The following is a 6,689-nucleotide window of genomic DNA, read 5'->3' on the forward strand; positions in this document are numbered from 1 at the left end:
GCTTGGCTGACATTTTTCAGTTACTGAAGCAAGGGCTGTAATTTCAGCCCCTTCGCCTCCCTCCCACATTTGAACATTAAATTGACGTGCTATGTCTTGTTACAAAAGTTCAGGGTTCACACTAGGACCAGCTCCAAGTATTCTCCCCTGACCATCATACAGACAGTAGATTAGGGGCTCATGTCTTGTTACAAAAGTTCAGGGTTCACACTAGGACCAGCTCCAAGTATTCTCCCCTGACCATCATGCAGACAGTAGATTAGGGGCTCGTATATCTCTGAAGAGGCTGAAGAAGTGGTCCCAGGCCACCCCCACCTCCCCCAGGGGACTCTGGTCCTTCTTGGATGGTGTGCAGACTGCTTGTTCTCAGCTCCTCAACCTCGCTGTAGCCTCCAGGCAGGAGGCTAGCTCTTGCTGCTGCCACTTGAGAAATGTGGAGGGTGTCTATCCATCTTCCTAGTTTCCAGAGGTGACTGGAAAGATTGGAAAACCATGGTAAAAGCAAAACCTCTTTCCTCTCCCTGGGAATTTCTCGAGGTGTTGCTCCCACAACAGATTTGCCCACATCTCCCTCCTTTTTCTCCTACCACATTTTCTTTCTTTCTTTCTTTCTTTTTTTTTTTTTTGATGAGGACCAGTTTTAAAGTCTTTATTGAATTTGTCACAATGCTGTTTTTGTATCATGCTTTGGTTTTTTGGCCATGAGGCATGTGGGATCTTAGTTCCCCCACCAGGATGGAACCCACGGCTCCTGCATTGGAAGGCAAAGTCTTAACCACTGGACTGACAGGGAAGTACCCCACTCTTTCTATTTTTTTACTCTCAATTGGTATTTCCTTAGTGAGAATGCCTAGAAGTAGCTGTTCAGTTGCTAAGTCATGTCCAACTCTTTGCAACCCCATGGACTGCAGCACGCCAGGCTTCCCTGTCCTTCACTATCTCCTGGAGTTTGCTCAAACTCATGTCCACTGAGTCAGTGATGCCATCCAACCATCTCATCCTCTGTTGCTCCCTTCTCCTCTTGCCTTTATCATGTCTTTTCCAGCATCAGGGTCTTTTCCAAAGAGTTGGCTCTTTGCATCAGGTGGCCAAAACAATGTATCTAAAAGTCCAGATAAAATATTTAAGACATGTAAATGGTATAAGGACCCATGTTAAAATTATAGTTTCTTCTTTACTACTAGCATAGAGAAATAGAATGGATTTTTGTTTACTCACCGTGCTTCTGGCAAACTTGGTATTAATTTATTAGTTCTAATAGCGTATCAGATTCTATTTCTATATTCACAATCATGTCTTTGGCAAATAATGATAGTATTAAAAAATTTCCAGTTGAATTTTCTACTTTATTGAGCTGACTAGGAACTCTAGTTCTCTTATGCTGTGCCTCTCCTACTACTCCCTTAACTCAATTTCGGAAGACTAGATATGCTTATTGTTAAGTGCATTATATTTCTCAGCACTGTCTCTTCATGTCACTTGGTATGACTGTGTGATGTCATTTCTCCTTTAATAGATTGACTATAAGCTCCAGGAAGGCAGGGATGGTGTATTCTTTGTTTTCCATTATACGTTTTTCGTTGTATCTAGACAAAGTAGATACTCAGTGAATACTTATATGTTGAGGCAATGAGTAAATGAGAAAAATGTTAGTAATGAAAAAAATCTTAGTAAAACGAAAGAATAAATGGTGTAAAAATTCCCTCATAGCTCAGTCGGTAAAGAATTGGCCTGCAAAGCAGGATAACTGGGTTCAGTTCCTGGGTCAGGAAGATCCTCTGGAGAAGGGAATGGCAACCCACTCCAGTATTCTTGCCTGGGAAATCCCATGGGGAGAGGAGCCAGGTGGGCTACAGTCCATGGAATTGCAAAGAGTCAGACATGACTGAGTGACTAAGCACAGCACAGCATTCATTAATGCACAAGGTAATTTGAAACACTCTTTCCTATGAAGACAAATTAAAAGGCTGGAAAACTATTAAAAGCAGCTCATTAAAAGAATCAAAGAGCTAACTTTAGACAGACAATGCGAGGTGGAGATTTGGAAATGATGGGAAAACGTGAAGTCAAAGCTCCAAACTACAGGCTGCTTTGGCCCTGAGTGTGTTTTTCAGTTCAAAAGAGGCAACTGGGATGCTCATGGAACTTGTGGAAACCTCTCAAGACCATGGAGATGAACGTCAGGATTCTGCCCCCACCTGGATTAGAGACACTGGTAGAAGCATCTCTGGCTTTGGGCTGGGATCCTGAGTCAGGTGAACTGAAAGAAAACAGTCACTGCAAGAACTCATGGCTGGGAACTTACCTGGTAGTCTAGGGGTTAAGACTTTGACTCCAATGCAGGGGGGCACAGGTTTGATTCCTGGTCAGGGAAACAAGATTCCTTATGCTGTGTGACGCCACCGAAAGTTTTTTTAAAATGAAGTTGAATTGTTTTGTTTCTTCAAGAAAAAAGTCCTCAAGGTTTTATTTTAGATTCCACATATATTTGCCTTTTCCTATCTGGCTTATTTCACTTAGCACAATGCCCTCCAGTTCCATCCATGCTATTGCGGACGGCAGGAATTCCTTCTTTCTAATGGCTGAATGATAATCCACTGTGTATGTATACACACCACATTTTCTTCATCTGTTTATCCACTGACGGATACTAAATCAGCAGTTAGAGAAATACCGCTTTGAGGAATATACTAGAAAAGAAGAATAAACATAAATAAAGAATCCATCTAAAAAGTTAGGGGGAAATACTGGATGAAAGAATACTCTGAGAAACAAAGGAAATATAGGAAAAGAAATCACTGAAATGGAAAGCAAACACACAGCAGAGATGACTGCCAAAACCAAAGGTTTGCCTTTGAGGAGCGAAATTAAATTTTGATGAAACTGATGAGAAAAATAAGACAGCAGACAAAATTAACCAAAAGCAGGAATTAGAAAGAAAAGCTGCACAATCTTTAGACTTTAAAATAATAATCATAGAACATTATGAAAACTAATGTACACAATTTTAAATCTAACGAACCTGTACAAAGAACTTACCATGTGGAAGGCACTATTCTATACACTTAAAAAATACTAAATTTATTTATTCTCACAAAACTCCACAAACTAGGCTCTATTATTTTGCTCATTTCTATTATCATGCCCATTTTATACACGACAAAACTGAGACTGAGAGAGTTAAACATGTTTGCCAAGGTCACTCAGTTACCATCTAGAATCTGAATCCATCCGTCATGTTTTAAGAGCACAAGGACTTTACATTATGTGGAAATTTAGCAAGGACTTTAAAAACACTACAACTTACCAAAGTTGACACAGGAAGAAACAGAAAAGATGACTAGTCCTCTAAGTCTTAAATAGTTATTTTATTAAAACAGTTATTTGAAACTCCCCCTCCCCCAAATTCAGATAAGGGTTTTACCGGTGAGTTTTATCACATACTTAATGAGAAATAACTTTATTTTTACATAAAAATCTTTCTAAGAATAGAAAAGATGTATATATTCCAAAATTTCTTTTGTGAGACTAGCACAAACTTGATACCAAAACCCAACAAGGACAGTATAAAAAATGTATGTCAATATCACACATAAACATAGGTGCTGTGCAAAAACATTTAACTATTGTCTAACTGAATCCACAAATATATCAAAATGATAGCACTTCATGACCAAGATAGGTTAATATCTGGAATGAAAATTTGTGTTTAATTTTATACAATAAATAAGCGTAATTCACCATGTTACTAGACTAAAGGAGAAAAATTATACGAGTAATTCAATAGATACAAAAAAGGGGTGGTTTTGAGAAAATTCTACATTGATCCATGATAAAAGAATTTTTTTTTGCAAACTAGAAATAGAAGTAAAATTCCTTAATGTGATAAAGACCATTTACAAAAAGTATAGTCCACAACATGTACTTAATGGTGAAATATTGAAAACTTTTCATTTGAAATCAGAATAAAATAAGATATCCACCAACAACACATTAATTCAACATGATATTTGTGGTCCTAGTCATTATAATAAGGAAAGAAAAAGAGGTGAATGAAGATTGGAAAGAAGAAATAGAAATTTCAAATTTCTTAGATGACACTATCATCCACATAGGAAATCTGAAAGAATCAACAAAATATTAGAATTAATGAGTGCTTAGCAAGACTACCAATATATACCCTCTACTTCCATACCCCCTTTTGCTTGGCAAAATTACAACTATTAGAATGATATACTAGAAATTTCTGCATGTAAACTTTAAAACTCTAAAGTTAGTATCTTCATCTTCTTCCCAGATGACATAAAGACATCTTAATTCTTATCAGTGCTTTCCTAAAATATTATTGTTAGCCAGTATTTTCATTCTATCTTTAAAGAATGTGTATAAATTAGACCTTAACATTCTTTGGACAATGACTTTTAGATCTACTAGCATATCTACCAGTTTCATTATTCAACATCCCTTTTGCATCTCCGAGCTCCCATATGGAATCATTTTACTTTTCTCCAAAGCATATATTTTAGAATTTTCTTTAGTGAGCGTCTGTTGGCCGTACGCTTTCCAACAGCTTGCGTCTGTTCGCGAAGAATGGTTTGGCTGGGAATAGAATTCTAAGCTGGCTGCTGTCTCCTCTCAACATATTGCTTGTGTTACTGCACTAGCTTCTGGCTTCTTTTGCAATTGTTGAGAAGTCAGTCAGCAGTTCAGCTGTTCTCTCTGGCTACCTTCACAGGACAAAGTCCTCATCTTCAGCCAGGAGATCAGCGTACACACTAGATCTCATGGTAGAGCTGGGGAGGATCAGAGGAGGACAGACGCATCATTTGAGCAGAGCTGCCTTGCTAGGGTCAGAGGGGTCTCTTCTGACTCTTCACCTGCTACAGAAGCCAGAGTCAGCAAGAGGAGAGGAAATTGGAACTCTCCCACTTTAAGTGACTAAAAGAGGAGGGGGCACCCAGATTTGAACTGGGGACCTCTTGATCTGCAGTCAAATGCTCTACCCCTGAGCTATACCCCCAGCCATGCTAGGCATGTCCAATTAGCACCTTTGCCTGTGCTGCCACACCCCGAGCTGCCTGAGGTGCCCCTTCAGGATGGGTTTGCTGAGTGGCCTGACCTGCTCTACTGCTACCTCACCTCCCTGCCCCAGTAGAAGCAACAGGTTCCTTTCTCCTGTAGCTCATAACCTCTGCACTGTCAGTCCTGGAGGAGGGCGTAACCTGAGGAGCATTGCCCTGAGCCTGGAAGGATCGATAGAGGTTTTCGTGCTGCACGCCTGAAACCCAAAGTCCCCACTGGCCTGGCCAAGCATACGACACCTTGGAGACAGGACACACATGGACCGGATATGGGTCAGAGGTCTCTGCACAATGCCATACCCTAGGACGCCGGCTGGCTTCTCTCTCCTTGCCCCAGATCCCCATAGAGTCAACCCTTTCACTATTGGGTGAGATGAACTGTCGGAAGCAGTGACTGTCTCTAAGCTCCCAGTCCGCCTTCAGAGACCTGTGATCTGGTCTCTGTAAACCTCTCTTGTCCTTTGCCAGCTGGCTTCCTGGCTGGTCCTGCCCCTGGGGCTCTGGGGCACACTGCTGGGCAAGAGTAGCTGTCCTTCCTGCCTGCTGGTTCCTGTCCGCCTCACCTGGTGCTGACAGTCCATCCCAGGGGATCGCCGCCTGCAGACTGGTGCTCACAGGCCAGCTGTGTCGGGTCTCCCCAGGGACACTAGCACCTCCCTAGGAGTAGGGGTCCCAGATCTACAGAGATCTTCCCCGGACTTGTAAGACCGGACTTCATCCTCCTCTTACTGTGTCCACAGCCCTGGAGTGGGAGAGGCTTCTTGCAGGTCCTCCCTCCCTGATACTTAGGCTTCCCCTTCGCCCTTTCAGTTCTCTGATTTCTGATTCAATTTTGCCCCCCTCCCCCAGAAGATGTGTTGAATCTTAGCCTCCCAAACCTCAGAATGTGTCCTTACTCACAGAAGGGCTTCAAAGATATGGTTAGTTAAGACGAGATCTCAGTGGATTCGGTGGGCCTTTAATCCAGTCGGATGGAGTCCTTCTAAGAAGAGGAGAGACACCCAGGGAGAATGCAGCCATGTGGGCATGGAGGCCGAGATTGGTGTGATGTGTCTACAAGCCAGGGAATGCTGAGGACTGCCAGCCTTCACCAGAAGCTGGGAGGACGCCAGGTAGGCGCCTGCCTGAGAGTCTGCAGAGGGAGCCCAGTCCTGGATTTCAGTCTTGTAGTCTGCAGAACTGTGAGACAGTAAATGCTTGTTTTAAGCCATCTATTTTGTGGCACTTTGTTACAGCAACCTTGGGAAACTGACACACAGATGAACAATTATTTATATTAAATTCTATTAAAATAACCAGTGTGTTTTTGTCTCTGGACTGGACCCTGGATAATACAGAATCTGGAACCACTAGGGCCCCAGGAAACAGGGGATGGGTTTGGTCTTATCCTTGATGTTCAAGGTAGTGCCGAGTGTCTGACTGGAGCCTGAATCATACGGGTGGCCATCTGGGTGCTCCAGCCAGGCTCTCCTTTGAGAGTGGTCTCTAAGACTCCACAGTGTCAATTCAACCCAAGGAGGAAAAGGGAACCCTCAAAGGGGGCACCTGGACTTGAACCAGGGACCTCTTGATCTGCAGTCAAATGCTCTACCACTGAGCTACACCCCC

The 6,689-nt window shown here is 42.4% G+C and overlaps 2 non-coding genes across 2 annotated transcripts; both read right to left on the bottom strand.

Moving 5' to 3' along the window:
- Positions 1-4,948: 4,948 nt before the first annotated feature.
- Positions 4,949-5,020, bottom strand: TRNAC-GCA (transfer RNA cysteine (anticodon GCA)). Its single transcript has one exon. It is a non-coding gene; the product is annotated as a tRNA-Cys (tRNA).
- Positions 5,021-6,617: 1,597 nt separating this feature from the next.
- On the bottom strand, positions 6,618-6,689 carry TRNAC-GCA (transfer RNA cysteine (anticodon GCA)). Its single transcript has one exon. It is a non-coding gene; the product is annotated as a tRNA-Cys (tRNA).

The sequence above is a fragment of the Moschus berezovskii genome, chromosome 3, assembly GCF_049115385.1.
Source record: "Moschus berezovskii isolate FMDL1 chromosome 3, NW_MosBer_1.0, whole genome shotgun sequence".
NCBI lineage: Eukaryota > Metazoa > Chordata > Mammalia > Artiodactyla > Moschidae > Moschus > Moschus berezovskii.